Raw genomic sequence first — 27,144 nt, forward strand, 5'->3', positions numbered from 1 at the left:
CTGTCCTTCAGAGATGCCATGATGCCAAGCAGGCAGGCCATTTTGGGTTTTTAAAAACCTTACATTTGCTACGGCGACAGTTTTGGTGGCCCAGACTGAAGGTGGATGTGGAACAATACGTCAGAGAGTGCCATGTGTGTGCCAAAACTAAACCCCGGATTGGGAAGCCCACGGGACTATTACAGACAGTGGCCAACCCATCTCAGCCCTGGGAGGAGATCGCCATGGATTTCATCGTAGAGCTGCCCGAAAACCGGGGTTATAATGTAATCTGGACAGTGGTGGATCTGTTCTCGAAACAGGCACATTTTGTTCCATGTAGAGGGCTACCATCAGCGCGGCAATTGTCACGACTGTTCAACCAACATATCTATCGGCTCCATGGCACACCCAAGAGAATTATATCAGATAGAGGGGTGCAATTTACTGCACGGTTCTGGAGGGAGTTCGTTCGTATGCTGGGCTCATCCCAAGGCCTAAGCTCAGCGTATCATCCCAGCACCAACGGGGCGGCAGAGAGAGCAAATGCAATGGTAGAACGATATCTTCGGAGTTATGTGTCATTTCAGCAAACGGACTGGGTGGACCTCCTACCATTTGCCGAGGTGGCCTATAATAACACCGTCCACAACAGTACTGGGTATACCCCGTTCAAGATAGTGTATGGAGTGGAGTTTAACCCCATTCCCGAATGGTCGCCAGAGGCAGATAGTGGACAGACTCCCCAGACATGGTATTCCCAGGTAACAGGGTTATGGGAATGGGTTAAAGCAGCACGGAAGAAGGACGAGGCAGCTGTCAAAACCCAAGCGGATAAAAAAAGGGCAGCGCACAAACCGTTTAAGGTGGGGGACTGGATGTATTTAGCCACCAAGTATCTTCGATTGCAGGTGCCATGCAGGAAACTGGGTCCGAAATATGTAGGCCCTTTTCAAATAACTAAAATAATCAACCCGGTCACAGTCCAGTTACGATTACCCGCCTCCTTAGGAAAGATCTATCCGATATTCCACAGTAGCCTCCTCAAACCTGCACATGGAGCTCCGTACACTACCGGGGCCCCAGGGCTGGTCTCAGGGTCCCATTACGAGGTACAAGAGGTCCTGGACTCTTGAAGGCGGTATGGAAAGCTCCAATACCTCCTACGGTGGAAGGGATATCCGCTCTCGGACGCAACCTGGGTAGGGGAGGGGGATATAAACGCCCCTAGGCTAATCCGGGCATTCCACCATAGGTGTCCAGATAGGCCAGGGCGAAATGAGTGTAATGCCGTGTACTCAACCCCTCTTCTCTCTTTTCTAGGAGGGGACATGGTAGAAGGGGCCGCATGTCAAGCTCCCGGAGACTTGACATGCACACGGGGACGGGGGGAAGCAGATGACAGCCCACCACCCTCGGGAACCGCCGAGCCGCACGCCGCCGCAGCTGAAGCCCGAGCCGAACGGGGCTTCACACCAGACCTGCTTCTTCGCGCCGACGCGCAGGCGCAGACGGGCACCGGTCTGCGCGCAAACCCGGAATCCCCCGAAGATCAGCTGATGCCAGCAAGCCCGGGATTCCCCGACGACCAGCTGTGGCCGGCAGGCCGGGCGACCGCCGGCACGTCGACGCGGAAGGACCGAAGCGAGGGGATTTTCCCGGACGCTATGCCCCTGCCGGCGAATCCAGCATGGGCTGAGGGTGGGGAATACTTACCAGACAGGCAGGCCAGTAGGCAGGGAGAGCTTGGCGGCGGGAGAGGAACGCGCGGACCGGACACACGGGCAGAGGGGTGCGGGGGTGGAGCTCCGTCAGGGAAAGGGAGAGCACAGGGGAGGGGTGGGGCATATATTAGATTTGGGCGGATGTCGGTTTGGGGTTGGGGGCGGGAGCACGGGGTGTGGCACACAGTTATAGAGCACTGGGAGAAAACCAGTGCTGACTTTGTTTCGTCTTCACAATAAAGCAGTTGATGAGCTCAGTGTGTACCGGCGTTCCTTTACTCTTACTTACGGACGACAGCGGATGCACTGACAATCTGCTTCAAGTACACCCTAAGCCAGGGGTAGACAACCTTGGCTCTTTTACGAGTTGAAGTCCACGAGTCATAAAAGAGCCAAGGTTGCCTACCCCTGTCCTAGGCCGTGGAAACTCATTGGATGAGTTCCCATTGGATACCTTCCCTCAGTCTAATTTACCTTACAGGGTTGTTGTGGAGTAAAAAATGGAGGTGGAGTAAAGAATGTAAAAAACATACTGTTTAAATAAGTTTGTGGTCAATGTTGCAAGGTAAAACAATATATTTGCTTTCCCCAGTAAAGGCACACAGTGAAAAGTTAAAAGACAAGTACCTTAAGGTATCTATTGACTTCATTTCATTTTTAGCAGCTAATTCCCCTAAAGCTATTCCTCTTTGTTGTTGTTGTTGTTGTTGTTAGTTGCGAAGTCATGTCTGACCCATCGCGACCCCATGAACAACTTCCTCCAGGTCTTCCTGTCCTCTACCACCTTCTGGAGTCCATTTAAGGACTACTGCTTCAGTGACTCCATCCAGCCACCTCATTTTCTGTCATCCCTTTCTTCTATTGCCCTCAATCTTTCCCAGCATTAGGCCCTTCTCCAGTGAGTCCTTACTTCTCATTAGGTGGCCAAAGTATTTGAGTTTCAATTTCAGGTTCTAAAGAGCAGTCGGGGTTGATCTCTTCTAGGACTGACCGATTTGAACGCCTTGCAGTCCAAGGGACTTGCAGGAGTCTTCTCCAGCACCATAGTTCAAAGGCCTCAATTCTTTGTCGCTCAGCTTTTCTTATGGTCCAACTTTCACATCCATACATTGCAACTGGGGAAACCATGGCCTTGACTATATGCACTTTTGTTGGCAGGATGATTGTCTCTGCTTTTTAGTATGCTGTCTAGATTTGCCATAGCTTTCCTCCCCAGGAGCAAGCGTCTTTTAATTTCTTGGCTGCAGTCCCCATCTGAAGTGATCTTGGAGCCCAGAAAAATAAAATCTGTCACTACCGCCATTTCTTCCCCATCTATTTGCCAGGAACTGAGAGGGCCAGATGCCATGATTTTGGTTTTCTTAATGTTGAGTTTCAAGCCAACTTTTGCACTCTCCTTCTTCACCCGCATCAAGAGGCTCTTTAGTTTCTCTTCACCCTCTTCCATTAGAGTGGTATTATCTGCATATCTTAGGTTCTTGATATTTCTCCCAGCAATCTTAATTCCAACTTTTGATTCATCTAGTCCTGCCTTTTTCATGATGTGCTCTGCATATAAGTTAAATAGGCAGGGCAACAGTATACAGCCTTGCCGGACTCCTTTCCCAATTTTGAACCAAACAGTGGTTCCGTGTCCAGTTCTCACTGTTGCTTCTTAACCCGCATATAGGTTTCTCAAGAGACAAATAAGATGGTCTGGTACTCCCATCTCTTTAAGAACTTGCCACAATTTGTTGTGATCCACACAATCAAAGGCTTTAGCATCGTCAATGAAGCAGAAGTAGATGTTTTTCTGGAACTCCCTAGCTTTCTCCATGATCCAGCGTATGTTGGCAATTTTATCTCTAGTTCCTCTGCCTCTTCAAAATCCTACTTGTACTTCTGGTAGTTCTCGATCCACAAACTGCTGGAGTCTAGCTTGTAGGATTTTAAGCATAACTTCACTAGCATGTGAAATGAGTGCAATGGAGCAATAGTTTGAACATTCTTTGGCATTGTCTTTCTTTGGAATTGGAATGTAAACTGACCTTTTCCAATCCTGTGGCCACTGCTGAGTTTTCCAAATTTGATGGCAAATTGAGTGTAGTACTTTTACTGCATCTTCTTTTAAGATTTTGAATAGCTCAGCTGGAATACTTTCACTTCCACTAGCTTTGTTGTTGCTCAGATTTCCTAAGGCCCATTTCACTTTACATTCTAGGATGTCTGGCTCAAGGTCAGTGACCACCCCATCATGATTATCTGGGACATTAAGCTCATTCTTGTATAGTTCTTCTGTGTAGTTTTGCCACCTCTTCTTAATCTCTTCTGCCTCTGTTAGGTCCCTGCCATTTTGGTCCTTTATTATGCCCATCTTTGCATGAAACGTTCCCTTCATATCTTCAATTTTCTTGAAGAGATCTCTTGTCCTCCCTATTCTATTGTTTTCTTCTATTTCTTTGCACTGTTCATTTAAGAAGGTATTCTTATTTCTTCTAGCTATTCTCTGGAATTCTGCATTCAATTGGGTGTATCTTTGTCTTTCTCCCTTGCCTTTCGCTTCCCTTCTTTCCTCAGCTATTTGCAAAGCTTCCTCAGACAGCCATTTTACTTTCTTGCATTTCTTTTTCTTTGGGATGGTTTTAGTTGCTACCTCTTGTACAATGTTGCGAACCTCCGTCCATAGTTCTTCAGGCACTCTGTCTATCAGATCTAATTCCTTAAATCTATTTGTCACCTCTACTGTATATTCCTCAGGAATATGATTTAGTTCATATCTGAGCGGCCTAGTGCTTTTCCCTACTTTCTTCCATTTAAGCCTAAATTTTACAACAAGAAGCTCATGATCTGAGCCACAGTCAGCTCCTGGTCTTGTTTTTACTGACTGTATAAAGCTTCTCCATCTTTGGCTGCAGAGCACATAGTCAATCTGATTTCTGTGTTGACTGTCTGGTGATGTCCATGTATGTAGAGCCATCTCTTGGGTTGTTGGAAAAGAGTGTTGTTATGACTATCGTATTCTCTTGACAAAATTCAATCAGCCTGTGCCTGCTTCATTTTGTACTCCAAGGCCAAACTTGCCTGTTATTCTGGTTATCTTTTTGATTCCTACTTTAACATTCCAATCCCCTATGATGATAAGGACATCATTTTTTGGTGTTAATTCTATAAGGTGCTGTAGGGCTTCATAGAACCGGTCAATCTCATCCTCTTCAGCACCAGTGATTTGGGGCATAGTTTGGATTACTGTGATATTGAATGGTTTGCCTTGGATTCGAACTGAGATCATTCTGTCATTTTGGGGATTGTATCCCAGTATTGCTTTTCCTACTCTTTTATTGACTATGCAGGCTACTCCATTTCTTCTGAGGGATTCTTGCCTGCAGTAGTATACCTGATGGTCATCTGAGTTAAATTCACCCATTCCTGTCCATTTTAGTTCGCTGATTCCTAAGGTGTCGATGTTCAGTCTTGTCATCTCTTGTTTGACCACATCTAGCTTGCCTTGATTCATGGATCTTACATTCCAGGTTCCTATGTAGAAAAGATCTTTATAGCATCAGCCTTTCCTTTCACCACCAGATGCATCCACAGCTGAGCGTCCTTTCGGCTTTGGCCCAGTCGCTTCATTCTTTCTGGCGCTACTAGTACTATCCCTCTGATCTTCCCCAGTAGCATATTGGACACCTTCTGACCTGAGGGGCTCATCTTTAACAGCTTTAATTCCAAAATTGTATTGTCATTGGGTGTTGCACAGTTCAGATAGTTAGCATTTTGTGTGGAATTCTCTTTACTACTACTACTAATATATTTGAAAGAACTCTATGTGTGTGCCCCAAACTGGGCATACATTGTATTAAAAATCGTATTTCATAGGAAATGGAATTTACATAATTCCATTAGTTAGGCAGTGTTTAATACAGCCATCAATTCATCATATAAGACTATTAAGTAGTGATTACATGTAAGTGATGAGCAAACATATTCTGGATTCAAACCTTCTCTTGGGTATGTGGATTCATGGGCTGAACTTCTAGGCCCTTACTGGAAGAAGTTTGGGATTTATTTACGAGTACATATAAACAGCTTTGTGGGTTCTTGGACAAACTACCGCATTCCTTATCTGCAGGATGAGATTCATATTCAATATACTTTAATACACAGAACCAATACCAGGATTACAGAGATAATACTAACAAGATAAGTCAGAAAATATTAGATATTTTATGGTTTGAAATGGGGCAACAGTCATTATTCTTCCTTCTCCCAGTAGTCTATAAGGAGAATATTTGTAGCTCACGGTTGAAATGAGGGGTTCTTAGTGCTCTCTGAGCTTGCTTGTTTTCTTGCAGATGTTTCATTCCCCTAACTAAGTAATGCTCTTTATTTCTGAGCCTAAATTCTGTTGATCTCCTTCTCAGACTCTCTATGCTAGAAAAGGGTACAAGAAGAGTAATGTTAGTTACTAGCACTGATAATGTTCCCTAGTTAGGGTAATGAAATGTCTGCAAGAAAACAAGCAAGCAGAGAGCACCAAGCACTCCTCAGTCTATAATTTCTTTAGCCCTCAATGAGAATCATAGAATAATTATATTCTATTTTTCTGAATTCCATTTTCAGATCGTTACAAGTGACTCATAGCCAGCCATCTTGCTATCTTATTTAACATCCAATCTGATGAAGAGTTGTCGATAACTTGAAAGCTTGTTCACGATCTTGTTGCATGATAGTCCATCCTGAAAACAGCTCTCCATACTTTAATTTTACTTCTCTCTCCACCCCACAGTAAATCAATCTATCACCAGCAAAGAGATTTGTTTTAGGTGATATAATTGAAGTACTTTGTATATGAAATGCTATTCAGCTGAAGAAGTGGGGAAAAAAACAATCTGTGATGCATTTATTTTTATTTTGGTAGGGAAGATACAATTAACCAAGAGCAGAGCCTGCCTCTGCCTTACTATAAGCCTGTTTTCTAATACCAAATAGCTTTCAAGGAAGATTTAATTTTTTAGCCACTAGAATAAGCTTAGCATACTGCTTTTATATGCATGAATGGGCCATATCTTTCTGTCAAGTGCTAAGATCAATGCTACCTGATGATTCTTTATTTTGATAAATAAAACGAACTTGATCTTAGCTGCAGACAGAAATAAGTGCTGTCAAGAAATAATCAACCAACTCTCAATCCTGTCTTTTTTAAGTGGACACCATCCTAATGTTATGATAGATGTCTGCATCTCATTTCTACCTCTGCAAATGTTCCACTGTGCTTGAAGCCAGACATTATGAATTGAGATACGAAACAGATAGGAAGGGGCATTGCTGTATAACTGAGATTACAAACAGGTATTTGCAATCTTCTACAGTGGTTGCAGTAGTAGCAGTAGTAGTAGTAATAGTAGTAGTAATAGTAGTAGTAGTAGTAGTAGTAGTAGTAGTATTGAATACATATATGGCATCATCTGATACATAGCATGTTGAAGCGGTATCAGACCGTTTAGTGTGACTAATGGGCCATCACCAGGAATGCCTGAGGGTAAAATAAGATTATCGTCCTTAGACTTAAACTACATTGAAAGTTCCTTTGAGATCATCAATCATGCTCTGGATTCGTCATGCACTTAGCCCTGAGGAGGAAAAGCAGCAATCAAAAAGTTACATGGTTTCAGTGTGTGCTCAGGAAATGTTCATGAGAAATATTTCTTTGACATATTTTTTTCTCCTCATATGATTACTCAGAACACAGGAAATGCAAACAAATCTGAAAGACCAAGATAATAGAAACATGTGGGCAAGTGGAGGTGGTAGAGAACACAGATTCCTATTTGACAGAGTAGGGACAATTTCACAAAATTATTTGGTTTCATAAATCAATAGACAATTCATAGCTTTTTTGTGTTTTGCACTGAGCAGTGGCAGAAGCAAAACAAATTAAGGGGAGCATAAAAAGAGCAAACCTCATTTCTGAGATACGGTAGATTTTTGTCACAGCAAATAACAGTATGTTTCACAGTAATTTCAAGAGACCCATAAATGCGAGGATAACAACTGGAGGGATTCTAGCTCTCCTTATTTACCTCTAAAACTGGCCGTGTGTAATAAGATCCAGATAGATTCCCTTAAGCATTTCTCTTAGGAATAAATGAAAGAGAGAAGAGGATAGAATTTTAAAAGATTGTACCTGTCAAGTCCCCAAACCCTCATCATTTTCCCTGCATATATATTCTACTTTGGGGGCCTGCCATTCTGCTGGGGGGGGGGAGTTTACTCTCACTTGGGTTAACTTTCGCTTTCTACTCTCCTGCCTCCATCCCCTTGAGAAAGGAATGTGTCTCTCTTATCAGGGAGACGGTTACAGAGAAACGAAACTGGAGAAGACCTTGAGATGCACACCAACTGTGCCAGTTACCCTCTCATCAGACCACCTGTGAATTGGCTGGATTTCAAATGGACATTATGACTTTGGTGGGAGGAGGAATATTGCTAGCTTAACTATATCGTTTGTTTTCCCCAGATCTCATCTTGACTTCCCTACTGTCACTGACCCCTAACAAAAGAGACAATGCCTGTTTCAAGAATTCTGCTTTCCTGGGTGGTTAGTTGAAGCGGGTCCTTACAAAAGGCGAGATCCGAAGTTATTGTCTTTAAACAAAATAATAGTTGGAATGTGCTGTGAAAGGGAGGGAGTGAAGGGGAGGGGAAGAGGAGGGGAGGAGAGAGGAGAGGCAAAGCAAACTAATTAATGGAGAATCAAGCAAGACTAGGATGTTAAAGATCAGTTGGTTGTTTCCAAGAATGGATTACACACACAGCTGTACAAAGGAGATCTTGGTAGAATTATCTGGGGCAACTGCAATTTGTCTTGTTTTTGTGAAGTAAGAAATATAAGCAGAAAATTCATCCATCTACTTGATATGCCAAGAAAACTGTTCATGGACTGACATGAAAGAAAGTGATGTGGCAGTTTACTTTTAAGGAATGGGCACATTGCTTTATGAACTTTGCATTGCTTCATAACTTTGCACAACCTTAGAGTCTGATTCAGTGACATCACATGATCTTGCCCTCTGTCTAAAAATCTATGTTTGGGGCAATCAGTTCAAGGAGCATTCTGATCTGAGGACCTGTCTGTCAAATCCAATTCAACATTGATAGAATCTCTTTTCTCCACTTGAAAAAATGAACCACTGTTGACAAACAAAAAGTATCTGTTATAATTCATGACAATCCCAGTTGACCATTCTTGTCTTGCTTTCTTGTCTCCGAGACCCTAAAAGTCCTTCATATCTGATCTTTCCTTTGGAGAGATTTTTAATTCTGGAAAATTCAGAAACAGATGCTATTAAGAAGCATTGCATACCATATCATGGAATGATAACAGGTTGGAGCAGAAAATACATTATGTGTTTAATAACTAGCAACTTGATTATGTAAAGAAAGCAGCGTCTTTTGATCTTTAAGCCCAGGACCAGTTTATAGAAAACAATGTACAGTTGTTAAGTCTAAGGTACAAGATCAGTTGACTGTATTCCTGCATATCCATCAGGGGAGAGGGTTTTAACTCAACTTGCTCTAAGACTGACTCAGAATTCATAATTTCCATGTTGATTCTTTCCTAATAGGATCTCTGCTCTGCTTAGGTATCTAATTTATATTTCCAAGGCCAGGGTCTCCTGTTTCTTTTCTTCAAGCATTGAGTTGCCTAGTTTCTCAAAAATACATATTTGCTTTGTACACCAAGGAGAAAGCTTACAGCTCTGGTACACCATTCTCTAAGTCATTATATGATTCCATCTGTAGAGTATAGCATGACATAGCCTATAAACTCCAGGCTGGTGCCTAGGTGCCTTGCAGGAAAACTGCCTTTCATACAACAAGTTGTAGCTGTGGGAACTGAGTTTGTTTTCTCTATTTAGAAAACTAAAGCTACACTATATAGTTTTATATCTGGAAGGTCACTAAGAAGTAATAAATGCTAAGATATTTGAACATCTTTCTTTTGTTTTCTCTATTTAGAAAACAAAAGCTACACTGTATAGTTTTATATCTGGAAGGTCACCAAGAAGTAATAAATGCTAGGATATTTGAACATCTTTCTTTTGGGGACAAAGATGCTATCATCTGGATCCATTCAGCTTTGATGCAGAAAGCCAATTTGCTTCCCTTTTTAATGCCTAAATATTTAACAATGAGTTAACAGTAACCTAAGAAACTAGAGGATATGTTCGAGTTTACCTCCAGAATATTCAAAGCAACAGCATATTTACTAATTTATTTACCTATATAAATAGCATGTTATTTTGGAATTTCTAAGCTGGGTAGCATTATCTATCACCCTTTTCCTCCAGTTAGTGGGTCTTTGTTAAGGTTTATATGGAATCTTTCTCTATAATTATTAACTAGTTATTCCATTAAGAGATTGAATGGTGATTGATTGAATGTGTCCCTTTAAGGACAGAGAGAGAAATCTTTCTTGATGAACAGATCTTTGGAAACAGTCTCAAAGCAGTTGCAGAAACTTCCTCATTAGCATTCTGCTCTGGACAAAAGCACACAGGAGTCATTCTCTGAATATATTAGAAAAGGATCAAGGAAAATTTTGAAGCTCTAGATGAAGAACTACCCCATTCAACTGGCATGCTCTAAACCAGGGTTCCCCAATCTTTCGGAGCTGGTGGCCCGGTGGGAAAGGAAGGGGCAGGCATCTTTACGTTCACATCCATACACATGCTAATGTGACTACGCGTACGTATGCATGAATGGGGCTGCGAGCATGCACGCTCCACAAATGGGGCTTCTAGCACAAGCACGAGGCTCATAGCTCGGCTATTGCCGGTATGAGGTTCACGGCTTATGGCTCGACTAACACCAGTGTAAGGCTCACAACTAGTGGCTCAGCTGGCGCTGGCACAAAGCTCACAGCTTGGCTAGTGCCGGTGCAAGGAGGGGTGAGGGCATGCACACATGCACGCATTGACCAGCCACCCACGTGGCCCAGTAGCCAATAGTGGGCCACGACCCATAGGTTGGGGAACTCTGCTCTAAACTATCAACAGGGAATTTTGACTCCTGCTCCTCATGCTCTGGTGTGTAAGCCAGGCTGGGCTTTGGATATGGATATCCAAGGGTTTAGATATCTTCTGCTTTCTTCACCAATGGAATGATGCCTCTGTTTATTGTAAGTGAGAGCAGATTTTTGTCTGCTAAACCAAAACGTTAATATGTGGAAAAGCACATTCAGCACCATGTACATTAAATATGCTACACAGTCATCACTGAAGACAGCCATTAATATATTGCAAACACACACCTGTCCAGGTCAGTTTCAACAGCTTAGAAAATAACATAGCCACAAGATGGCAATTTAACATCAACACACCTTAGTTGGAAACAGGAAACTAACTAAACAGCCAAAAGCTTTAGAGCTCATTATCTGTATCAGTCTACAACTAGTTTGTTATGAAGAGTGAGCTCTGAAGCTTCTGATTGTGATGAATCAAGAAAGATATATAATAGCATCAAAAATTAGAGAGGAAATCTCCTATCAAATTTAAACTATTTCTTTTAGTTCTGTTATTGAAAGTAACTGTGCAGCTCTATTTGTCATGGTTCCGATAGATGAAATCCATCAAAAGAACTTTGAGGCAAAATTCTTCCTTAAAGAACATTTATTCTGGAAACAAAATATCAGCACTACTTAGTTGAACCCAAAAACTAAATTCCCTTCCCCCAGATATAAAGTAACAAAGTACAATTCCCATCCCCAATAAACTGTCATAAAGCACATTCCCCAATTAGCTTAAAGCGTGGGCTTTCTCCTCAGCTCCTCAGCCCGCCAAAACGTTATCAGCTTGTCCTTGAGTTCCCACAAGCAGCGTTATTATTATGGCTAGCTAAGCTTACATCCCAACCTCCCCCCACTGCACCTGATTTCTAAAAGTAAGAAAAAGCATGTTAAAGGAGAAGAGAAAATGACTGCATTTTCATCAGTTGTCAGAGCAAAAACATTCAATGTTAGCAGCGTTGACACCATTAGCAAAATGGTGCTCATTTGTGAATGAGGCAGAAATAAACTTTTATTTCTTTATTCATTATGATGCTATAATTTGAGTAGATTGAAAATGCAAAATTACCCATGTTTAGAGCATATATCCTGAACAAATACAGATGGTCCTCAACTTACATATACAATTGGAACCAGAATTTTTGTTGCTAAGCAAGGATAAGTGTGTTGTACCTGATTTGACAACCGATTTTGCCACGATTGTTAAATGAATCAATCAAAATCAAGGGAATCATGATATAAATTATAAAAAAGATACATTTATAATTGCACTTATAAGATTGGAAGTTACTTCTTTATATCTTTCTTTCTTTCTTTCTTTCTTGCACTTTTAGCTGTCCTTTTAATTTCTTTCTTTCTTATTCTATAGTTCTTAGTATTAATTTTTAAAAATTGTAACTTCAACATTTCAATGGGCTGGAAAACTACCCGTTATACAGCGACATTGTATGGTTCTTATAACGGTTCCAAGATATTTCATTGCCTGAGGTAAACAAAAAGCCAGGTCTCTCAATTTCAAGGAAATTTCCTGTCAATGAAAACAATTAATCAATGGAATGGCTTGCCTCCAGAAGTTGTGGGTGCTTCATCGCTGGAGATTTTCAAGAATAGATTGAACAGCCATTTCTCCAGAATGGTAAAGGGTCTCCTGCATGAGCAGGGTGTTGACTAGAAGTCCTCCATGGTTCCTTTCAATTCTGTTATTCTGTAATTCTGTAACCAGCTGAACTGGCAACCTAATCTTCTGAAACAACCTTCATAACAATCTTCTCTGACAGAGTAAATTGATTTAAGGGATTGTGTGTAGCACATACCTTTCTTCTAGAGAAGGGAAGGACAAGGGGGCTTAAGAATAGATGATGGAGCAGTTTCTCTGCCTTCCCAGGCCCAGCAATTGCTATCCTGGCAGCCACTCCCCTCCCACTCTAATTGATGATGTCAGAAAACATGTAACTTTGGTAGCTGCAAAATTGCTAACTAGTAGTAGGCTAACTTGACATAATGTTATCAAAGTCAAATAAAAGATAAGATGAAAAGTAATCTCTACCCCCAAACTTTACAAAGTGAAAAGTATGTGCACTCCTTTTTTCCTCTGGGTGTTACACAAAACATTGACATAGATTCAGGGGGCGGCCATCAAAATAAATTACCCCAAATAATCTGCTAAGGAGCCTTGAAGATCCTGCAAGAATGAAGTTGCTCATTTGTGTCAGATTAAAAATCAAGATCTAGAGTGGAAGCTGAATAATAAAAATGAGCAAAGTAACTTTTTTTTCCTCCAGCAGGTAGGAGAGAACACTCTGTGGCCTGCCTGCCAGCCGGCTTGATCAATCTAGACAGCAATATTCTTTGTTTCCCATTTATAGTGTTGGAAGTCAGAATGCATGCTGAAAAGAAAAATTGTAAATGGTTGTACCTTGGCTACAAAGATATCCAAAATGATGCAAAGGTACACATTTTTTTAGAATATGCTGAGAAACACTCAACTGAATAAATTGCAAGATGCTAAATTATAATCTAAGCCAACTGATGATAGAAAATAAAAGTATCATTTCCTTTTCAAGTACTTTAAAATAGAATAGAATTCTTTAAAGCTTCATGTAGATTACTGAGAAGCAGGTGAATTTGAGTCCTAAAGCAAAGACTCTCCTGGAAAAACAAATATCAACATCTATCATTTTTTCATGTTTCTATTTTATTTGGCCCTTGTTGCTCAAACATTTGAAAGTATCTTGTTAACACCCTGCTCTGTTGAAATTCTGTTATTGTTCTAATTTGTTTCATCAATTTAGGTGCTTTAATTTTTATTAAGGTATATTTAGACATACCTTGGTACCTAAAGAGGCTAGAAATATACAATTCTGAAAAACAGGACTTTATTTGACTCCAACCAATAATAATTTATACAAAATTGCTCTGGGTTATTTGTAATCTCTATATCTCTCTTACAATAGACCAAATACTATTAAAACAATGGCTTTTCCCTCCCCCTTGTATGCATAGTTCCTTGTGTACCTTCAAATTTGCAATGAATAGGAAGTTGTGTTGAAAGGAGAAGGAAGATCTATTGAGACTACATATCCATTATTGCCTTATGTGGCACTCTTTACTGAATGTATGGTCTATTCATGCTCCATCCATGCTCTAAACAGAAAAGAGATAATCTTTGGTCTCCCAGAAACTGCTAAACTATAGCTCTCAGCCAGCATGTCCAATACTGAGGGATGCTGGCAGTTATTGTTCAATAACATGAGAATGGCTAAAAGTTCACTCATGTTATTAAAACTCCTTTTGCTTTCTTTTGCTGTCATTGCTATGTATATTTTGCTGATGTTTCTTAGGAGAAAATGTTAAATTATTTTAAATAGAAATAGTGCAAAGCCCTGACACTAATGACCCAGTGTGCTTGGGCAACTCTTAACATTTTTGTGTGTTTAGCGATAAGGTCAGGGTAAAATGAGAGATAAAACATCTTTATAAGCTTTCTGGCAAGCAGGAAACCTGCCTTATCGAGTTTCCCCTTACCAAGGAATTTGTAAAGCCAGTTGTGCTTTTGTTTGCAGTGTGTGAAGGTCTAGGGCAGAGGCATGCATGCATGAATGCTGAGATATGGAGATTTTATGAGCATTCTCACCTCTTCCTTAACTTGGTGGGAACTGGCCAAATATAAGCTTCTGTTTTTGGTCAATCTAGATCAGTGGTTCTCAACCTGTGGGTCGGGACCCCATTTGGGGTCGAACGACCATTTCACGGGGGTCGCCAAACAAGGCTGTCTGCCATTTTTTCCCCCTTTTCTTTGGCCACGCCCCTAGCACCCAATGATGTATAAGTGGTTGGGGGTCACCACAACATGGGGAACTGTATTATGGGGTCGCGGCATTAGAAAGGTTGAGAACCACTGATCTAGATGTTATATGCAAAAAGAAGAATAGACCTAGTAGACCTGACTTAGAAAAAAATCTTCTAGTATGATGGAAAAAGAAAGAATGATACTTCTATCACCAGATTTTCCAAGCCTGAAGTATAACTGTGATTTGCTTTTAAGTAACATGTACAATATTGAACTGTAAAGGTGTTACTACAACTGATCTTTCATTGAAAATAGCCTTTATCAGCCCTTGCCAAATTGGAGTTCTTCAAATTAAATTGAAATATTCAGAATTCCCAATCAGCATGGCTATTATAGGGAGGTTTAAGGAAACAGTACCAATAAGAGGAGACTGGCCTACATCATTTCATAATGAACAAAGAAGTAAGCTCAGTGCCACATAGTTAGGAAGCAAAATGAGTAAAGTTTTTGAACCATTTACAATTTTGGATTAAGTTTCACTGGATGATCCAGACATGATAAGTCACTCTTTATTTTAATTAAAGACTGAGAGCAAAGTACAGTTATTTATACACACATATCATTGTCATAATATACAATAGCTGTATATTAGTGTAGTGTTACCTCCTCAGAGGCTGCCAAAAACCAGGCCTTCCCAGCCCCGTCCCCTTTGTCAAGCCCTGCAGTAGTGTTCTCCAGGGGTTGATAAGATGTCTCTTCCAGCCAGAGCTCATGCAGAGTTAGTAGGTAGCAGGCTCTTGTCATCAAGGAGGGGCTTCCAGGAACGAAAATACCAGCCACAATAGTCAATGCTATGATGATGTCCAAGGCCGTTATAGCAGCAGGAATAAAGGATTCCTCAGCGATTGTTCAGAGTCAAGTGGGATGGAGGAAAACGCCGGCTCCAGACGGTAGTAGAAACAACAACAGTCAGTGTGCTGTAGCAATAGCTTGCCCCCCAACTCCCCCACAAAGTCTAAAACCTGTACCAGCAGCAATAGTCACAGTCCAAATAGCCTCCAGGCTTCGCAGCAACAGTAGCCACCACCAGTCTCTCCTCTCCTTCTGTTGCTTCTTCTCAGTCAGGTCTCAGCGTCAAAGCCCTCCCCCCTTTATCTTTATTGTTAAAATCTGAGGCTAGGAGCCTCAGCCAACTCCTTTCTACACACTCCCCCTTGCCTCCGTTTAGGAAGGAAGCAATAAAACTCCACTCTCTCTCTCTCTCTCCTCCATTTGAGATACTCTCCTTAGGAAGGAAAGCAATAAAATTCCACCCCCCCTCTCTCTAGCCTCTGTTTAAAATATCTTCCTTACGAAGAAAAGCAAATAAAACTTCCACTCCCTCTGACGAACTGCAAAAGCCCCCATCCCTTTCCTTTCCTTCACTTTTCTATCTTTTTCTTCCGCCCATGCCAGCCACAGCCAAAGCCAGCAGCAGCTGTTCCAATCTCTCCCTTCCCAACCAAGCTCCTGCAAACACTCTCAGACAGCCCTGCTACATTAGTATTATTATTTACATTTCTTTCCTGCCCTTGCTGGAAGAGTTCAAGATAGTGTATATAGTCTCCTTTCTTTCAGTGTTATCCTCAAAGTAATAATCCAACCAAATAACTGGGCTTCAAAAAATAACAGGGCCGAATGACCCAGTGGCCAAATGAGAATCTGAGTCTCTCTGTCTATAGCCCAATTCTGTGGTTTCCTAATCTGTAGGAAGCCATTGTTTACTGAAGACTGTAGAATATGAACCAAACTAAAAATATTCTTTTGATGGACAGGCTTGTTACACCTGTAAGAGACAGAGTATGCTTTTTGTTGGGATTCATTGATAAATTTTATTTAAATTTCAAACTTAATCATAGTTAAGTTGTTTAATTTTATTTGTGAGCAGAGCTGAAAAGATTTAAACAATGCAGTTTCCTTCACATCTCAAGGTGAATGTCATCTTTTTCCATGAGTTCTTCCTACATATTCATTGATACGATCACAAATGTTATTTTTTAAAAGTTAAATGTTAACTTTTGAAAAGTTAAAAATTCTGAAATTTGTAGGCTAAAACAGTTCCCCAGTAAAGCAATAAAGCAGCCCAATATAGTGCTTTCCAGACATGTCTATGTTCCTTGTTTTCCCAAACCAGATGGCATGATTATTTACCATATTGGGGGGGGGAGAGTTGTCCTTCAGATAGCAGCAAGTTTTAAAAGGCTACACTAAATGAGTCAGTCAGTCATCATACATTTCTCCCCTATGATTAACCTAATAAGTCAGATGTCCTCGAAGATAGATTTCAGCTTTTCAGCTTAAACAATTGTACTTTAGTTGAAGTATGCTGCAGTTTTTCAACATCCTCAATTTCCTACAGACTGAACAAAAGTTGATGAACTCAGGATTAAAATTAAAATAACAATGAGCTTCTGATTTTGACCCCATTCCATTGCTTGTTATTGGGAAACTTATATGCTTCACATTAAAGCTAGAGGTGGGAAACCTTTAGCCTTCCAAATGTTGCTGATCCACCATATCAAGAAATCCTTTCCCATTAGTCATTTGCACAAAAGTATATATATACATATATATATAAATTATATATATATATATATTTTTTTTTTCTGAGGTTTTTGCAGGTGTTTGTATGTAGGTCTTTGGTTATTCGGGTTTTCTCCCACATCAAATTGGAAGTGTCTTGGCGACGTTTCAACGAAGTCCCATTCATCATCTTCAGGCTGGTGTTTTCAGCTTCTTGCTTCTAGAAGCAATGTGTGATCATAGCTGTTTCTTCATTTCAACTGCTAGTGGGGGAGTATGAACTGATTGGGTGGGAGCTTGGCTGTGTTCTGATTGGGTGGAGGTGTATTCTGATTGTACAATCAATGATTCAATTAATATATTACCATCAAGACCCCATTTTAAATGGAACGTCTTGCCTTTGTTGTTATTTTTCAAATCCAATCACTTTCTACACCACTAGTGCCAAAGCATGCAGACAGTTTACCTTTTCTTTAAAAATATGACTGATATGACACCATCTTTGATATTGAATGTGCCTTTAAACACTTGTCATGAATGTTACAGTTTCTATTCAAGCTGGAATAATCATAGATATTCATTTGCCTTTCACTGTTGCTTGCCTGGCAGATAGAAAGTCCCACTTTCATTGCCAAGTTTCTCTTGCTTTAAAACAAAGAAGGATAACGAGGATTTTGGATTAAAAAATTGGATTTTGGATAATTGGACAGGGGAAAAAAATCCTCTTTCTTTGAGACCTTGAAAAACAATGCAGGTAACAGAAAAGATTAATTATTGGAAAAGATACATATATCTGCCAACTTTGGAAAATTCTCTCCCAAGAGGTGAGATGGGCTCACATTCTCCAAAAGGCCATACTGGACTTCCTTTGGACCAACCTTTTTCAGAATTTGGGCAGATTCTGGAAATAAAATTTTCAAACCAGAAACAGATGTTCCAGGCATAACATTTTGCAAACTTACTTCTAAAATCACTCCCAGGAACCCTGTTGAGAATAGTATCATCTGAAAAGATTCAGCATGGTCTAGAGCAGTGATGGTGAAACTTTGAGCGACCGAGTGCCCAAACTGCAACCCAAAACCCACTTATTTATTGCAAAGTGCCAACACAGCAATTTAACCTGAATACTGAGGTTTTAGTTTAGCAAAAACAACTCATACATTAACATCTTTTGTCTTAAAAGAAAAACACAATAACCAAGCTTTCAATGATACAAACAACTTTTTACTGAAAGGTAAAAGTTCCCATTTGGCATGCTTTTGAACAATTAATGTGATTTTTGCTGTTGTATGCAGGTTGATAATTTGTCTAACCTTGGCTTATACTTTGTAAGTTTGAGAGCAACACATGCAGCACTCAGATCATCTGTTAGTCTGTTTCTGGTGTCAGGTTTGATATACTGTCAGGTACAGTATAGGAGGTATCTTGCTCAACAGTAGCAAGATACCTAGCAACAGTAGCAACTATGAAAAGGATTTTGGAGTCCTAGTGGACAATCACTTAAATATGAGCCAGCAGTGTGCTGCAGCTGCCAAAAAAGCCAACACAGTGCTAGGCTGCATTAACAGAGGGATAGAATCAAGATCACATGAAGTGTTAATACCACTTTATAATGCCTTGGTAAGGCCACACTTGGAATACTGCATCCAGTGTTGGTCACTATGATGTAAAAAAGATGTTGAGACTCTAGAAAGAGTACAGAGAAGACCAACAAAGATGATAAGGGGACTGAAAGCTAAAACATATAAAGAACAATTGCTGGAATTAGCTATGTCTAGTTTAATGAAGAGAAGGACTGGGGTGACATGGTAGCAGTGTTCCAATATTTCAGGGGTTGTCACAAAGAAAAGGGAGTCAAGCTATTCTCCAAAACACCTGAAGGCAGGACAAGAAGCAATGGATGGAAATTAATCAAGGAGAGAAGTAACTTAGAACTAAGGAGAACTCTCCTGACAGAACAATTAACCAGGTGAATAACTTGCCTCCAGAAGTTGTGAATGCTCCAACACTAGAAGTTTTAAAGAAGAGATTGGACAACCATTTGTCTGAAATGGTATAGGGTTTCCTGTCTGAGCATGGGATTGGACTAGAAGACCTCCAAGGTTCCTTCCAACTCTGTTATTCTATTCTGTAGAGCATGCACAGGACCGCAGTGCCCAAGTAGCTAGGCAATACTACATTGCATGTTGTCTCCCTTGTTTTCTTCATATCCCCTTCCTTTCCCAAGAAGCCTCCAGCATGTCTCCAACCAAAATATGTTTCTCTCGACCAACCCTGGATAAAGAAATTTCATGGACTCATGTGGATCAGGACATATGAATTACCTATTTTGGTTTACTTTTTCTTCACCTTTTTTTAATTAGGGATATTTCTTGGGTAAATTATACTCCTGATCTTTTGGATCCAGGTGCCAATGGGACCGTAGCTCATTCTTGATCAAATAATATATTTTTAAAGAGTCACAAGATGACATAGTGAAAGAGGAATCAAAGGTGGGGTACAGTGATGGAATGTTAGTGTGAAGATGTTCAAACAGTGAAAACATTTTGAATTGTATCTTGATCTGCAACCACTTAGAAAATTCAGAAAGACAAACCAACATCTGGGATCAACTTTCAGAAAAAGGAATATAACATGCCATATTATGCAGTTGATATAATACTAAGTATCATGCAACCACAGACCTCTGCAAAGCAATTCATAAAAAGCTGGGGGAATTCTCTGCATAGAAAATTAATGGAAAAAAAAAGATATTTAACCCCCCAAAAAGAGAGTGGCTGTAAGTGAACAAAACACCAAGTAATATACACAGGATGCAATGACATATTTCAGAACAATTAGTATAAACTATGGAAAGAGATCAAATAAGATCTTGATCTGTGGAAAAATGTAAAGCTTTCTTTGGCTAGGAATCATCACAACAGTAAAATGAATATACTATCCAGGATAAATTTCCTGTTCCAAATGGCATCAATTTTAATTCCAGACAAAAATTTGCAAGATTGGATTTTAAAAAAGGAATGATTTATATGGAGTTGGGGGGAAATGAAAAGTAAGAGCCAACATTTTGCAAGTTCCAAAGGAAAAAGGTGGACTTGCATTTCCTAATCTTAATTTGTAGTATTGTAAAATTGCCTATCATGGATTACAGAATGGATAAATTCACCAAACAGCAGAGCATCAATCACTAGTTTAACGAAGAGAAGGACAAGGGGGGACATGATAGCAGTATTCCAATATCTCAGGGGCTGCCATAAAGAAGAGGGAATTAAGCTATTTTCCAAAGCACCTGAAGGCAGGACAAGAAGCAACGGGTGGAAACTCATCAAGGAGAGAAGCAACCTAGAACTAAGGAGAAACTTCCTGACAGTGAGAACAATTAATCAGTGGAACAGCTTGCCTCCAGAAGCAGTAAATGCTCCAACACTGGAAGTTTTTAAGAAGAGACTGGACAGCCATTTGTCCGAAATGGTGTAGGGTTTCCTGCCCGAGCAGGGGGTTGGACTAGATGACCTCCAAGGTCCCTTCCAACTTTACTACTATTACAGAAGGAACTGAATTAGCCAATGGACTTCATAGATATTTATGATATTAAAAATAAATAAAAGAAGAAAAGAATATGAAAATCCTGACAAAATCTGTTAAAAATATGGAATCTTTTAATGTAAATTTTGAATATCTGATACTTGTGCTATCTAGCCTGGAGATAATGGAAAATAACAAAGAGGCAAACAGACAGATAAAAATTCATGTTAGAGTTGTTTGTAATAATTAAAGCCCATGATTCTAAAATGTATGTTAAAAGGGATGATCAATGCTTCAATACTTCCAGCATATATATAACCAATAGTGAATCAGCCTTGATTCAATTTTAATTGGTTAGTGCTTATTTCAGAGCTAATGAAGGCATAAATCAATTTAAGTTTGCAATTTGATGTTTGAGGTCAAAACAATTTGAGATTCAATTCAGCAAAAGATTGGTCCATAGATATAATAGGAAAGCAGAAAACATCTCCAGCTGCTTATTTAATTATTTATTTTGAAGAATGGGCTGCAAATAGCAGGGATTGTATTTATCTGGTTTTAGATAACATTATGCCTGCCTAGTTTCAGCTGGATATTTTCAGTGAGCTCAGCACAATACATTTGATTTTTGTCCTGTATCTCTTTTAAAACAGAGAAAAGTGGGAATGAGGAAGAATGGCACAGCAGTTGACAGCTGTTCAGCAAAATGGTAGCCTAGGTGGTGTTGAACCAATGTTAAAAGCTTTTTGCTTCAATTTAAACACTTTAAATATTGTTTTCAAAGAGCGCTCTTTTCCAGGAGAGAACAAAGTTAAAGCTAGTGATTGAAAAACACTGGAAAAGTGAATGAAGACCAAACTCATGTTAGGCTTGTTCTGATAGGCAGACAATTTAATAGTGGGCAAAAACTCATTGGTTAGCTGCTCATGCAACATCAGGGAGCCAATCACACCTTTAAAGCCTTCAACTTTGTCCAAAATGGAAGTGAGGTTGCTTGGTTGAACATTGTTTGCAATTCATAATGGAAGATAAGCCATCTTTCATAGTCTGTTTCAAAAGACAATGAAGTGTTTTAAACATACCTAATTTGATTTATTGTTTCTGGTTCACATTAAAAGAGCTGAGGCTGTCTAGAAGAAGTTCAATTTACTAAGTTAACTGCTTCTTTTTATCAAATATAAATTATCAAATTTACATTTATATTTATCAAATATAAATTATATCTCCCTTTAGAAGGGTTAACATATCTCACATGCTAATAATAATATACACATTTGTTAACTTACATTTTAATTTAATTTTTTATATTATAAACTTTTATTTACTATTTAAACTGCTTTTTATACCTATTGGACAGATCAATAAAGTGGCAATAATTGAGCAATCTTGTCAAATTTACATGAGATTTGAACCACATACTTCTAGGAGTTTTCAATCTCTTAGCAATAAATAGTTGCATTTTCTTTCTAAAACTAAATGTTATATCAACAGTCCATATCTGCAGTATCACTTTTTCAGACAAAAAATCCTTAATAGGCAAACATTAGTTTGACTTATTATCCATTATTTTTCTAAATCAGAACAGAAATGGAAAATGATGAAAATCTCAGTAAAGCACAGTATGAATAAAATATTAAGTGAAAGTTCACTTTGAGGTCGAAAAGCATGTTCACATTTTAGTCTCAAAGGTAAACTAAAATGATAGAGATGTATGATGAGAGTATTGTATATGGTATCTATCACCGTCATTTAAGAGTAAGCGAATTGTGTTGGTACTGCGTAAAATTCTTATAATAAACAAATGGGTTTTCTTGAAAGGTGTTAGGAGAAGGATACCAGATTTCAACATAATGAATCTAATTAAATTCATAATTCCTTTGAAAATTACTTTAACAAGACATTAGGAATTGACCATGAAGATAAACCACAGGGGTATTACACTCAATTAATATTAATATGAAATCCATATTAATTGGATTTTTCTATGTTGTTTTGGTCAGAAGGAACATTTTATCTTCTCTGGCAGAACTCAATTAGTCAGTCCGTTTGGTTGAAAGTTTTTAAAGAATTTGAGGAAAGCCACAAATCATTTTTATAATGAATCTTGTTATTAATATATTGTTCATTTTTCCTAATTAATACATATGGATATATTAGAATTGATTCTGTTGTTAGTTACCAAGTTTGTTACTGCAAACACTGGAGAAATAAAATGCATCTTTCATTGCACTAGTGGTATTTTAAAGTGTGGAAATTGCCTTGCCTGAAAAATTGACACAATGACAAAGCGTTTTGAAAAAAGCTACCATAAAGGATACATTTCTTCCATTCTTTTCTGACTTTTCTGTTCTCTAATACTTCTGTCTTAGAAATGTCATTCTGGGTGGAACTATAGAATACAGTTACCATGTTTCCACAAAAATAAGACCCTGTCTTATATTTTTTGCCTCCAAAAGAAGCAAAGAAACAGGGGATGTTTTACCCGCTTCCCTCAGGACCGCCGCAGCCAGGCCTCCCATGCCCCAACACCTGCCGTACCGCCACCTGACTTTTTTTGTGGCCGCTCATGACTGCTCATGGCAGGTCACCAGCATGATGTGCCGCGTGGCATCCTGCCTCGAGTGGGGGCATCAGTGCAACATGCCACGTAGCGTCCAGTACTGAGTGGTGGCATTGGCGCAACACGCCATGTGGTGTCCTGCCTCAAGTGGGCACAGAAGAAGTCAGACAGCGGCATAATAGGTGTTGGGGCATGAGAGGCCTAGCTGTAATGGTCCTGAGGTAAGCGGGTGCCAGGGCACATGGGGTAGCTCCACCTCCCACCCCCACTGTAGCTTGATTTTTATATGTACATCTCGCTTCACCTTGTACAACCAGACAGTGGGATGGAGTGGGTAGGGTCTTAACTAGGGCTTAATTTTGAGGTAAAGTTTATATTAGGTGCACACATAAAAATCAAGCTAGGGCTTATTTTCGGGATAGGCCTTATTTTCGAGGAAACATGGTATATATGCAGCACATACACCCACATGGATGTACATATTCATATATACTCTTTAAATATTTTCCAGGATTTTTTAAAAATCTTCTTTTAGAGTCAGCACTATAATTAATAATAGGAGAAAGATTAATAAATCAAGCCTACCTATTGACTACAAAGGAAAAGGACAAAATAGTTTGAAATTTAAGCCACACTCCTATTTATACACTTTCACCTGGATGGAATTGATTTGCTAAAAAGGAGTCCTCAAATTTTATGGGCTTTGGAATTTTGAGATATGTAAAACATATCTAGGTGGACTAGAATATAGCCATCAAAGACACACAGTTACAAAGTGTCCTGCAGTGATGTTGTAAGCCACCCAGAGTTTATGTTGTAAGCCTTGCAGTAAACAAAATAAATAAATAAACAAACAAACAAACACATAAACAAACAAACAAACAAATAAATAAATAATCCTTTAAAGAGTTGTGTTTTGGCATAAGCTAAACAAAATACAGCTTTGGGCTTCACAATTTTAAGAAACCAAGGGGGCCTCCTCGGGGTGCCATATGCATCAATCCAGAGCTCAGTTCTTGGCTGCAGAAGCCTTTCCTGAAGGCCTCTGATGCCAAAATGCAGGCTGGGGGGGTGTACTATGCACATCAATCCGGAGCTCCATTCTCAGTTGCAGAGGTCTTTCCTGAAGGCCTCTGACGGCGAAATGGAGGCTGGAGGCAATGTGGGCGAGTGGTGGCAAGTGATGGTAGAAGAAGTGGGATGGCTGTACAGGGCTGTTGGTGCCACCGCTGCAAGGTGAGACAGGGGATAAGACATCCCCCCAAAATAAGATCTGGTGCCTCTTTTGGAGGTAAAAAAATTAGTCTTATTTTCGGGGAAACACAGTAGGTATTTATTGGAATGCTGCCTGTCCATCCCTGGTTCCCTTCACCACAAGACTAGCACTAGCACTTAGACTTTACAGCCCTCTTTAAGCGTGTTTTATTGTACAGAGTCAGCATATTGCCCCCAACAATCTGGGTCTTCATTTTACCGACCTCAGAAGGTTGGAAGACTGGGTCAACCTTGAGCCGGTCAGAATCAAACTCCTGGCAGTGAGCAGTGAGCAGGGTTAAAATACTGCATTCTAACCATTGCATTGCCACGGTTCCTTCCACTGCTGCTTAGCTTAGCTTGGGCAGGGTTTGGGGTTTTTTTGTAACAACCACTAAGCTGAAGCCATCAGTTACTTTCAGTTTATAAGAACGCTTACAAGATCCTTGTGTGCCAGAGATACAGATCACTTGATGCTTTGGTGCACCATGCCCACTTTTAACTTAAAATGTGTTTTAAAATAATAAGACAGGCTCATAAAAGACATTATATGCAGAAATAGGTTTGCGGGCACCCTGGGATTCCAGGCTCTGTGTTGAGGATACCAGTAATGTTATCAAGAGATCATTCGTGGGGGAGAGAAGGGAGGATGGTACTGTGCAAAAAATGTTGAATGTGGTAAAAATGTTTTAAACTAGAAATGCTTATAGGCTCCAGGCTACTCGAAAGATTTAATTACTGTAACCTGTCTGTTGTTATTCTTTGATGTACTTCTTCATATTCTCACAGATGCTGATTCAAAGCACTTTTATCATTTCCTTCCACATCTGTATGCAGAGGTCAGCCTGTTGAAATCACAGTTAAGAGTTTGGCATTCTCATATAACCAGACACCAGGACTGCACTTCAAAAGATTGACAAGTCTCCTCTTATGAGTGATCTCCTGTCTCCTTGCTCATTATTTCTTTTCCCAACTGTAAAAAGCTGATTCCTTCCTTTGCACTTCCTTTGCTAAATGCAGATACCCGACTGGTCTTTTCCTGAGAAGGTTACCTACTTAAGATCTTGGTAACCATGGGGCCTTGCTTGTGGCTTTCCTAAGGGCACGTGACCATTACTGCCTGTAGCTTGCCAACTTTGAAAATAATAAAATGACTGTTGGATCTCTCTAATTGTTGCCATTTCCACCACAGTGCCAGAAAATCATCCTGAATGTCAAATAAGCCTCTGGCATTTTGAAGCTGTTGGATCTTCTTGCATGTCTCACTATAAAATAGCCCCAGAAAGAAAATTCACCTCACTTCTATGCTTGCTTGCATTTTATGTTAGGTATTTTAACCTGAAAAACAGCCAGTGCTCATTTTTAAAGGAAATGTTCACTCAGTTGCCTAGTTAGAACACTACATGTTCACTTTTTCATTTCACTGAATCCATGAAGCTTAAGTGCTAGTATTTGTCTAGCTGTGGAAAATGAGTTAAAGGTTTCAATTATTCAGGCCTATACTTATTTTCAAAGTCTTCAGTAATTCAAATTATGATTTCTTCAAAAAATATTGGCTTAGATTCAGAATGATTTTTGGAAAGATGAAGATTTTCCAATAATGCTGTTTTCGTTATCCACCAGCCATATTAGAACAAAATACATCAGGAAAAGTTACTGTAATCTTTAATCATGCCAAAAAATTACTAAAATGTGAGTGTTTGTAAACTTTATTGCTTTGAACAGTTGGCCACCCTAAGAATTGCTTAGAGAATTTGAAAATGTAGTTGGAAATATATTAACTCTGACTTGATGCATAGTTAAACCTACTTGGGTCCATTTATTTAGATTAAGGTATTGCTTCAGCTCCGTAAACATCTACATTTCCTTTGGGCTAAGCTCCCTGAAAATAGTGAGATGTCTTTATGAGAAACCATGCATTGAACTGCTCATTAAAATGAGTTAAATCTCAGCTGAACTGTGGCCACTGTTCTAAAGATGTCCTCCTGAAATCAGCAGTGCAGACTTCTGAATAAATACAAAGGACACCTTTGAGCATGTATTCAACAGAAAACCCCGCTCAAATCATTTAATTATTTTTATGTTTGTTTTTTAAGGGTACATAATGATTTTAATGGCCTGCAAGGCAATCAAAACGCTCAGTTCTAGAGGAGATCAACCCTGACTGCTCTTTAGAAGGCCAGATCCTGAAGTTGAAACTCAAGTACTTTGTCCACCTAATAAGAAGGAAGGACTCACTGGAGAAGAGCCTAATGCTGGGAAAGATTGAGGGCTAATAGAAGAAGGGGACGACAGAGAATGAGGTGGCTGGATGGAATCACTGAAGCAGTAGGCGTGAGCTTAAATGGACTCCAGAAGATGGTAGAGGACAGGAAGGCCTGGAGGAATGTTGTCCATGGGGTCGTGACGGTCGGACATGACTTCACAACTAACAACAATGATGTTAAAATATTTTCAGTGTATATTGATGTTCGTTTTATACAGGAGAATATTCAGATTCTCTAACATTCTACTTAATAATCCACAAAACTAAAAAAAAATTGTTTTGTTCACAAACCTAAGCCAGCTCCCAAATGTTTCTGCTGTTTGTTTCTATTTAAGATGTCTAATTTAGATTGTGTAATAGTTTGTGATCCATGATGCTAAAAAGTTAATATGAACTCAAGCCAGCCTGTTCTTTGACATTTAAAACCCTAACTATGAC

At 39.6% G+C, this 27,144-nt stretch overlaps 1 long non-coding RNA gene across 1 annotated transcript in view; it reads left to right on the forward strand.

The window, feature by feature from the left end:
- LOC120309503 overlaps positions 1-26,702 on the forward strand; it is a 47,049-nt gene extending 20,347 nt beyond the window's left edge. Inside the window, exon 3 of the long non-coding RNA XR_005557103.1 lies at positions 26,537-26,702. This is a non-coding gene — a long non-coding RNA (uncharacterized LOC120309503). The remainder of the gene's footprint in view (positions 1-26,536) is intronic.
- The last annotated feature ends 442 nt before the right edge of the window (positions 26,703-27,144 follow it).

Source organism: Crotalus tigris, unplaced genomic scaffold (assembly GCF_016545835.1).
Source record: "Crotalus tigris isolate CLP2741 ecotype Arizona unplaced genomic scaffold, ASM1654583v1 scf7180000018030.5226217, whole genome shotgun sequence".
NCBI lineage: Eukaryota > Metazoa > Chordata > Lepidosauria > Squamata > Viperidae > Crotalus > Crotalus tigris.